A 7,892-nucleotide genomic window follows, 5' to 3' on the forward strand; every position below is an offset into this window, starting at 1 on the left:
TGCTAGTGTCAGTATTTTAAAAGCAGCTATGAAAATGCTCAGCTGTCTGTGGAGGCGACCTGCTGGAGGGAATTTGGAGACTTTTCTGTTCATCTTTTCCCTACTTATTGCTTTCCTTTATTAAATGTAGAGAAAAGTGAAGGCCCTGGTTGCCAAGCCCTACCCATTGGACGTCCTGTCCTCATGCCTTCTCCCTGTGCCAGTGAGCTCTCCCGTCCACATTAGCCCCTGCCACAGCACGTAGAGGACAAGACCCTAGACCCTGGCAGCCCTTGGCTGTCATTCGCACAGTTGGTGGTGGTGGTGAACACTGAGCCGAATCTCCAAGCCCCGTGTGAGGACAGGGGACTGATGCTAAAAGGAGCAAAGGACTGAGCATCTCTCACTCGCTAAAGTGAGTATAAAAATTAGAACAAAAATAAGAACCCGAAAACAATACAAAATGCGAAAGAAACTAAATAAAAATGTGTGAAAAATAGAATGTCAGCTGGATGAGGACAAAAATAAAATGACTGGAAAAATAGTCCAAGTAAATACGGCTGATTGTCGTCAGAAAGCCATTGAATTGGAGATCACTGAGGCAGCCTGTGCATTTCAATCTTTTGAAACTGTAGCCCAGGTGCTGGAAAAGTCTATTCTGGGAGGGAAGACATCACCACGAATGGGACTGAGCTTCATAGATCTGTGTGCCAGATTTACAGGTCTTCTGTGGGGTGCTGGGGCTCAGTCTTTTTGTGTAGATGACATCATTTTTTTAAGATTGTGCCTTCTCACAAACACACCCCCTGCCAACAGAATTATTACTCTAAGGGTGAGAAGGCTGGACTGAAGCCCCCAGCTCTCACTAATACCAGCATTTAAATGTCATCTACCTAGCAGAGGCTGTACAGTTATGGTGGTGGCGAGCATAGACTTGGTATCCAGGGAAGCATGGACTGAAGATCCAGGTTTTCCATTCACTATAAGTGCAATGTTGTGTGACACATTTAGCCTTGCTAAACATTGGTACTCTAATCTACACGCTGAAGAGAATGCCTTATGGAGAGTTGTTATGTTTCTATGTGATAAATGATATAAATCACCTCACTCAGGTCCTGGAACATAGTACGTACTTGATAAGTGGTAGGTGGTGGTGTTATCATAATCATAATCTCATACAGCAGATTAGGAGATTGAAAAGAGGTAAACAAGGGAATACGAGGACAGTGGACAATCAAAAATATGAGGCCAAGTGGCCTTGGGATACTGCATAATTAATTGTGGTATGTTTGTTTTGAATCTGGGTACTTCATTTACTTCATTGATTCCTTATTAATTAAAATAGTTTTGTTGTGCTAGTTGGCAGTTATTGTTGATTTTGTTGACTGTTTTAAGCATACAATTACGTTACTATCTGCAAATAGTGATATAATTTTCACTTTCTAGAATGGACACTTCTTATTTCAGTTTCAAATAGTATTGCATTGGATGGAAGAGTTGCTTCAGGGAACATGATAGTCACCTGGGGAGTTTGCTGACAAGAGATCCTATTTCAAAAATGGTTCAATTTGATACTGTAAAAACTATTCTAGGAATAGAAAAAGATGGAAATCTTTTTCATTTCTGACTTGTTTTATGGATTCTTTTATGCTTTCTATTTTCTTTTAATTTTTTGATCATTTCACTTTCATTATTTTAGCATATATATTTCTGCAGCTATTTTTACCTCTAAGTTTTTCTAAACCTCCTCCTGTAAACTACATTTTTCTGGTTAAAATAATGAAAGGTTTTTGATTTCATCTATATCAGATGCCCTTCTCACTGGCTTATCCATCATATTTCTTAGCCTTTGATGATGTAATCCGTGGTTTGAAACTGAGATTATTGTTGTTGTAGTCCTATTAAAACATGCGAGTGGTCTAGTCTCAAAAGCTTTGGATCAAAAGAAGATATCCCACCAAAGAAGAGTAAATTTAAAAATAACCACATTTTTTATATATCCATCTCAAACACCGCATTGGGGCTGTAGAGATTACAACAAATACTCTAAAAAACCTTATTTTCTCTCTTATCTGCTTTCTTCTATCCATCAGCTTCTCCAATACTTTCTTTAAATATTTATATTCCCATTCCCAACCTTTGTATCTCTTGTCCTTCTCTGTTTTCCTTTGATTTGGTGTTACACCTATCATCCCCTACCTCCCCCAAAAAGCCCAGCCTAACAATGCAAGAAGATTCTTGGAAGGGAGAGGGAGAAAGATTAAAACAAATGAGCATAACCAGAATTTGTATCGCTGATTTACTCCTTTGTTTTTCTGGAATACATTCTTGTTTTTGTTCTATTAAAACAGTGCACCCTAAGTCAAGTTTCTTTGTATTTGCATATTTGAAAGTATATCTTTAAGCCTTTACTTAAAGCCTTTACAGCAACTGAGATAAGAAACTGGCACCAGCAGGAAATTGTAGAAATTCTGTTCATTTTTCCTGGAAGTTTTTAGGACTGTTTCTTTATCTTTGATATTCTGAGATTTCTCTCTCATTTTGCTGGTACTTGTTGGCAGAATATTCTGTGGTTATGAGATGTTTTCTGGTATTATATCTTGGATTATTTTCTCCACATTTTGTCTAGTCTTTCTTTCTGGGTCTATTTGGAGGATGCAGTTTGGAGGAATCCTTCCTGTTCCCCCATCACTCTTGGACCACCCAGGTGGCACCCTGGAGAGGAGATGATCAGAGTACTTGGCTTACTCCTGTTTTTTCATGTGTTGGGGGATGTATTCTCTTCCTTGGTCTACTTTTCTGTTTTCCATTCTCATCACCAGAGTGGCAAAACCTTAAAAATCCAAAAATCTAGGTTTTCAATTAGGGGCAATTCTAGCAATTGCCCCTTGCCCAGGGGATGCCTAGCATTATCTAGAGACAGTTTTGATTGTCACACTGTGTGTATGTGTTGGGGGTAGGGGGACGTGCTATTGACATATAGCCAGTGATGCCACTAAGATACACAAAACCAATCAAGAACTCTCTGGTCCTGAATGTCGATAGTGCTGAGGTTGAGTAACCTGCTGTGGAGGACTGAGATATGGTAAAATCCTGGAGGATGCAGGCTAAGAAGGCTGCTGCCTGGCTTTAGTTTCTAAACTACAGAAATGAAAGAAAATGTGTGCCTCCCGTGTAGCCAGCCTGATTTACTGGGGTCAGAGACCTGAAGAGGAACCACTTCCAGGGGTAGCTCTTGCATCTCCCTTTCCAGAAAACTGCCTGAGCTGGAGAAGTTGGGTGACAATATAGGCATCCTGAGTTCCAGAACTCTCTTTCAATCTTTAGTTTGGGACAATTGATAAGTGCAATAAATGTTTACGTCTCACCTCTGTGCTTAACTTGTGGATACAGCAATCACTGGAAAGGGTGTGGTTTTTTCCTGCAGAGTGTGGAGTTGAGTGGGGAAGAGAGGTAATAATATAGATAAGAATCACTGCATTGTGTGTGACAATGGGAGGTTATAGAGGCTCATGAGGGCCTGTGGCAAGGAGACTGAAAGTCATCCAGGGGCACAGGGAGGAGGATGGCTCGCTGAAGGAGTGGTGTTTAAGGAGGATCTGGAGAACAGCTCAGCAGAAGGACTGTGTCCAGGCAGAGGGAAGAGGATGTGCAGAGGCTCAAAGACAAGGGAGGGCATCAGCACGAAGAGGAATGGAGGAATTGCAGCATGGCTGGAGCATTGACATGAGAAGAAGGGGTGGTTCAACGGCTGAGGCTGGAAGGATGATGTCCTAGACAGCGGAGGGCTGGTGAGGTCGGTGGGTATGGCAGATAATTCAGTGTCCACTGGACTTGGTCACACCATCTAGATATCTGGTCACACACCAGCCTAGGTGTGGCTGAGATGGTATTTTTTAGATGAGATTAACATTTAAATTAGTTGACTTAGAGTAAAGGGGATTGCCCTCTATAAGGTGGGCCTCACCCAGTCAGGTGAAGGTAGGTCTCCCCAGGGGAAGTCAGGCTTCAGCTGCAGGTGGCTTTTGGGTGCAAGCTGCAGCTCTTCCCTGGCCTCCAGCCAGCTTGCCTGCCTTGCAGATTTTGAACTTGCCAACCTCTACAATCACATGAACCAATCCTGAAAATATCCATCTCTGTCTATGCATGTACACGTACACACACACACACACACACACACACACACACACACACACACACACACACTGGAGAGCTCTCATGCATGCATTCGGCCACCCCAGTGAGAAAGGAGGGTTGGTTCCCTAAAGGCAGGAGTCGGGGAGTGGAGGGTGATGACCTGACCCAGTAATTTGGAGTGAGGCGAGCAGTCATCCCTCACCCAGTACAGGGGCTGTGAGGGAGTGGGCAGCAGGGGAGACAGATGCCTGGCAGAAAGCCAGCACAGAGAGCCCAGCAGGAGGAAGGGGAATGATGGGTGGAGCGGGGACACACCTGCTGGAGGTGCTCAGGAGACCAGAAGTGAGGACAGCAGACACTGCCACCAGCATCCTGGGATCACACATCTGTCTTGACTGCTCAGGGTTTTGTGTGATGTGGGCAGGAAACCTGCCTTTCAGGGAATGGGTGGGATGTGGTGTCTTGATGTCCAGGGGACTGAAGTGTGGGAGGCAAAGCCCTGGGGGGTCTCGCATGGTCTCGTCGGCTCAAAGCAGAACTGACAACCCCATTTGCCTGATGGGGAAACTGAGGCCCAGAGGGATGATGTGGTGTGTGGGGGGGCCACAGGGCAGCAGCTCCCATGGAGACCAGGAGCCCTGATGCCCCAGCTCACACTTTTGGCCTTCCCATGTGGGATTCTGCCACAACCAGAGGGGAGAGAAGGAGAAGCAGCTCGATTTAGAGAGGACGTGGCTGGGGGCCAGCTGGGTGCCAGGTGGGTGCCAGCCCCACAGCCTGACCTTGTCTCTGTGTTTGGAGATGATGGGGAAGTCTCTGATCATCGTTCATATCTGATCATATTCCAATTTCTATCTCTAAAACCAAACCTTGTATTGCCTCATGAGAAATTCTAACTCTGGAAAGACCGACACTAGTCTCTGAATTAATGATGGAAACAGGGCCATGATGAGGCATTCCAGGTGGGTGTGGTCACCTGGAATGCCTGGTGCTACCAACTCCTCTTGCACTTGGGGTGGTGCTCTGCTGGCTGGGGCTGGAGTGACCTGTGGCTGTTCCAATGGCTCGAAGAGGCCTCCTTCACACTCCCTGCCTTCCCCTGTGCAGCCTCAGAAGGCACCTTGAGGTACACCTGCCAGGCGCTACTCGCTGCTCCAGGCCTTGTGCACAGGAAGAGGAGTGCAGTGGAGACTCCCCGGCCTTCACGGCCCTGTGACGTGTTCTGGGGTTGCCAGCACAAAATGTATCACAAGGGCTGCATTGTCTCTGGGTTGTGGCATGATGGTTGTTGGCACTGTACTCTCCCCAGTTGAATAATAAGTTCTCTGAGAACAATGAAGTATGCCCTTTATGCATTTTTTTTATTAAATCCTTCTAATGCTTAGCATGGTACCTTGGGTTTAATTGGCACTTAAGAAACTTTGAGCACTGGTGATTCATGACGCTGACCCACGGGTGGCAGGGACTGGTGTGAGGGGTGTCTTTTGCCCTCCACCCAAGTGGTTACTCTTTGATAATTATTGGGTGTGCTCCTGTCCATCAGGAAGAGTCCCTTGTTCTTGGAACGTCAGGTCCCTCCCTTACTCATCAGACTTGAGGGGCTCCCGTTGCCCCGGCATGGCTTCCTGCATTCCTGCCCTGGGCAAGTGCAGGTGTGCCTCCCTCGGCATGCTGAGGCCAGTCTCAGTGCCCTCAGCCGCTTCCTTCCTCCCAGCTCAGGGTGTTCCAGGTTCCTCCTACGTGTGTCCTTGGCCCCCTCCCCGCACTGACAGGAAGGCCCTCCCCTCTCTATTCCACAGCAGCTTTCACTCTTCTCCCATCTCCCAGCTTTAACTGTCCCAACTTTCACTCTGTTCCCAGCAGAGCACGCACATCCCATGTCACAGTATATGTCTCTCCTATTACTGAAATGATTATGCTTTCTTAATCTCCCAGCTAGTTAATTCCATGAGCCCAGGGACGTCCTTCTCATCTCGTCTGCTCCATATTCCTGCACATAGCAGATGTTCCTGGCCAGTTGGGTTTGATGGGCTATTTTGAGAGTAGATGTGGCTTCTCGGGACTCTACCCTGGCTACGGCTAGTGCAAATGCTGGACGTTGTCATAGGCCAGGGACACTGGAAGGCATTCTTGCTCTGTGGCTCAGTTTGAGGCTTGCGTTTGGTGTCTGGCCATTTAAGAAGGAAATAGTTGGGAATCTTTGATGGATCCTGGCCTGACAAAAACCTGGATATTTATGGAATATTTACATCATTCTGGACAGTTCATTATAGACATGTATCTGTTCTATCATCTGTTAAATGAGAAAATGACATGAACATGTGAGTTGGAGAGGCCTCAGAAGAGATGAATAGTGAATGAACGCAACCACACAGAAACATCTCAGTTCAGGGTGGCTGAAAAGGAAAATTTGTCTTTGTGCCTCAGGCCTTCACTGTCTGTACAGAATTTCTCCATTCCTGAAACCTTTTATTCTTGTAACTTTTCTATGAAGAAAAAAGTGTGTCTCAAAATCTCCAATTAAGTTCTTTCTCTCTCTCTCTCTCTCTCTCACACACACACACACCACACATAGTAACTGATAGCAAATGCTCAAAAATGGCCCCTCTGTAATTTTTATGATTCCTCGGAAGTGAGACACGGAGATGGCAGGAGAGACCCTGTTGTGTGGGTGCCCTGGATGCCATGGCCAAGTGTTTGCTCAGAATCGGCTGGAGGTGGACAGTTGAGTGTGGGAGGCTCTTTGTGAAGGTGTGACTATCCTCACAAACCCTACTCAGCCTTTTTATTCTGTGAATTGGATTTGAAAGAGAGAGGACGGCTCTCTATGGCCCAGAAGAACTAATTTAATTTCTCTGTGTGTCTACTTAACAGGCATGGGTAATATCCCGGTCGTTTGTCTAGAAAGGACAGAAGCCAGCAAGCTCCTTTTGTACATTCCGCCTGCATCCCAGACGCTAACTAACCCGTATGCAAACAGAAAGAACCCTTCCTATTGTTGCATCAGAAACAACAAAGGTCTCCGCCAGCAGCCAGCCAGCAATAGACCCAGAAGTCACTTGGATTCTGTGTTTTCTGGCACAAAACCCAACGCCACACACTCAGGCTTTGTTCTCTGTGCTTCATTTCCAGAATGTTTTGTGTCTCAGCAACAATCGGGCATTCAGTGGTCCATGAGCCATGTTGCCAATCTGTTACTCCATCTTTGATTTTTAAAATGTGCAGTAGTTTTCCAAAGATCAATATCTGACATTAGTTGCCTCGTGCAGTGGCCAAAAAATGATAGGGCTCTGACCTTGAAGAATTTGGGACTGGTTTTTCCTGGGGACATGTCTTAGGACAACATCTGAGAGAAGTAATCTTTCTTCTCCAACCCTCCTCCAATGTGCTCTCCTCCAAATGGCACTGCCCGGGTTTCATTGATTCAGTGATTGAATCTTTCCCGAGCAGCCATGTGCCGGGTGCTGTGCTGGGTTTGGGAACTTAAGGCTCTGCAAGGGAGCAACAGAATGAGGTGATATTTAAAGCAAGTGCCATCCACGCATGGCACCACAGCTGCCTCCTCTCTCCCGTTTTGTCCACTTCTCTTTTGGGGACATGGTTACTAGTTCCGTGATCTAATAACTACTGCTGCTGCCCTCTGTCTCAGCATGAAGACCGGTCAGATTTCCCAGGTCATGTCTCACTATTCCATACGTGACTGCTGGAGATACCTCATCAGTGTCCTATAAAGAGGACAGAATCCTCTTTGATAGGAGGTTGCATAAGCTGGCTTC

The sequence above is a fragment of the Macaca mulatta genome, chromosome 17 (genome assembly GCF_049350105.2).
Source record: "Macaca mulatta isolate MMU2019108-1 chromosome 17, T2T-MMU8v2.0, whole genome shotgun sequence".
NCBI lineage: Eukaryota > Metazoa > Chordata > Mammalia > Primates > Cercopithecidae > Macaca > Macaca mulatta.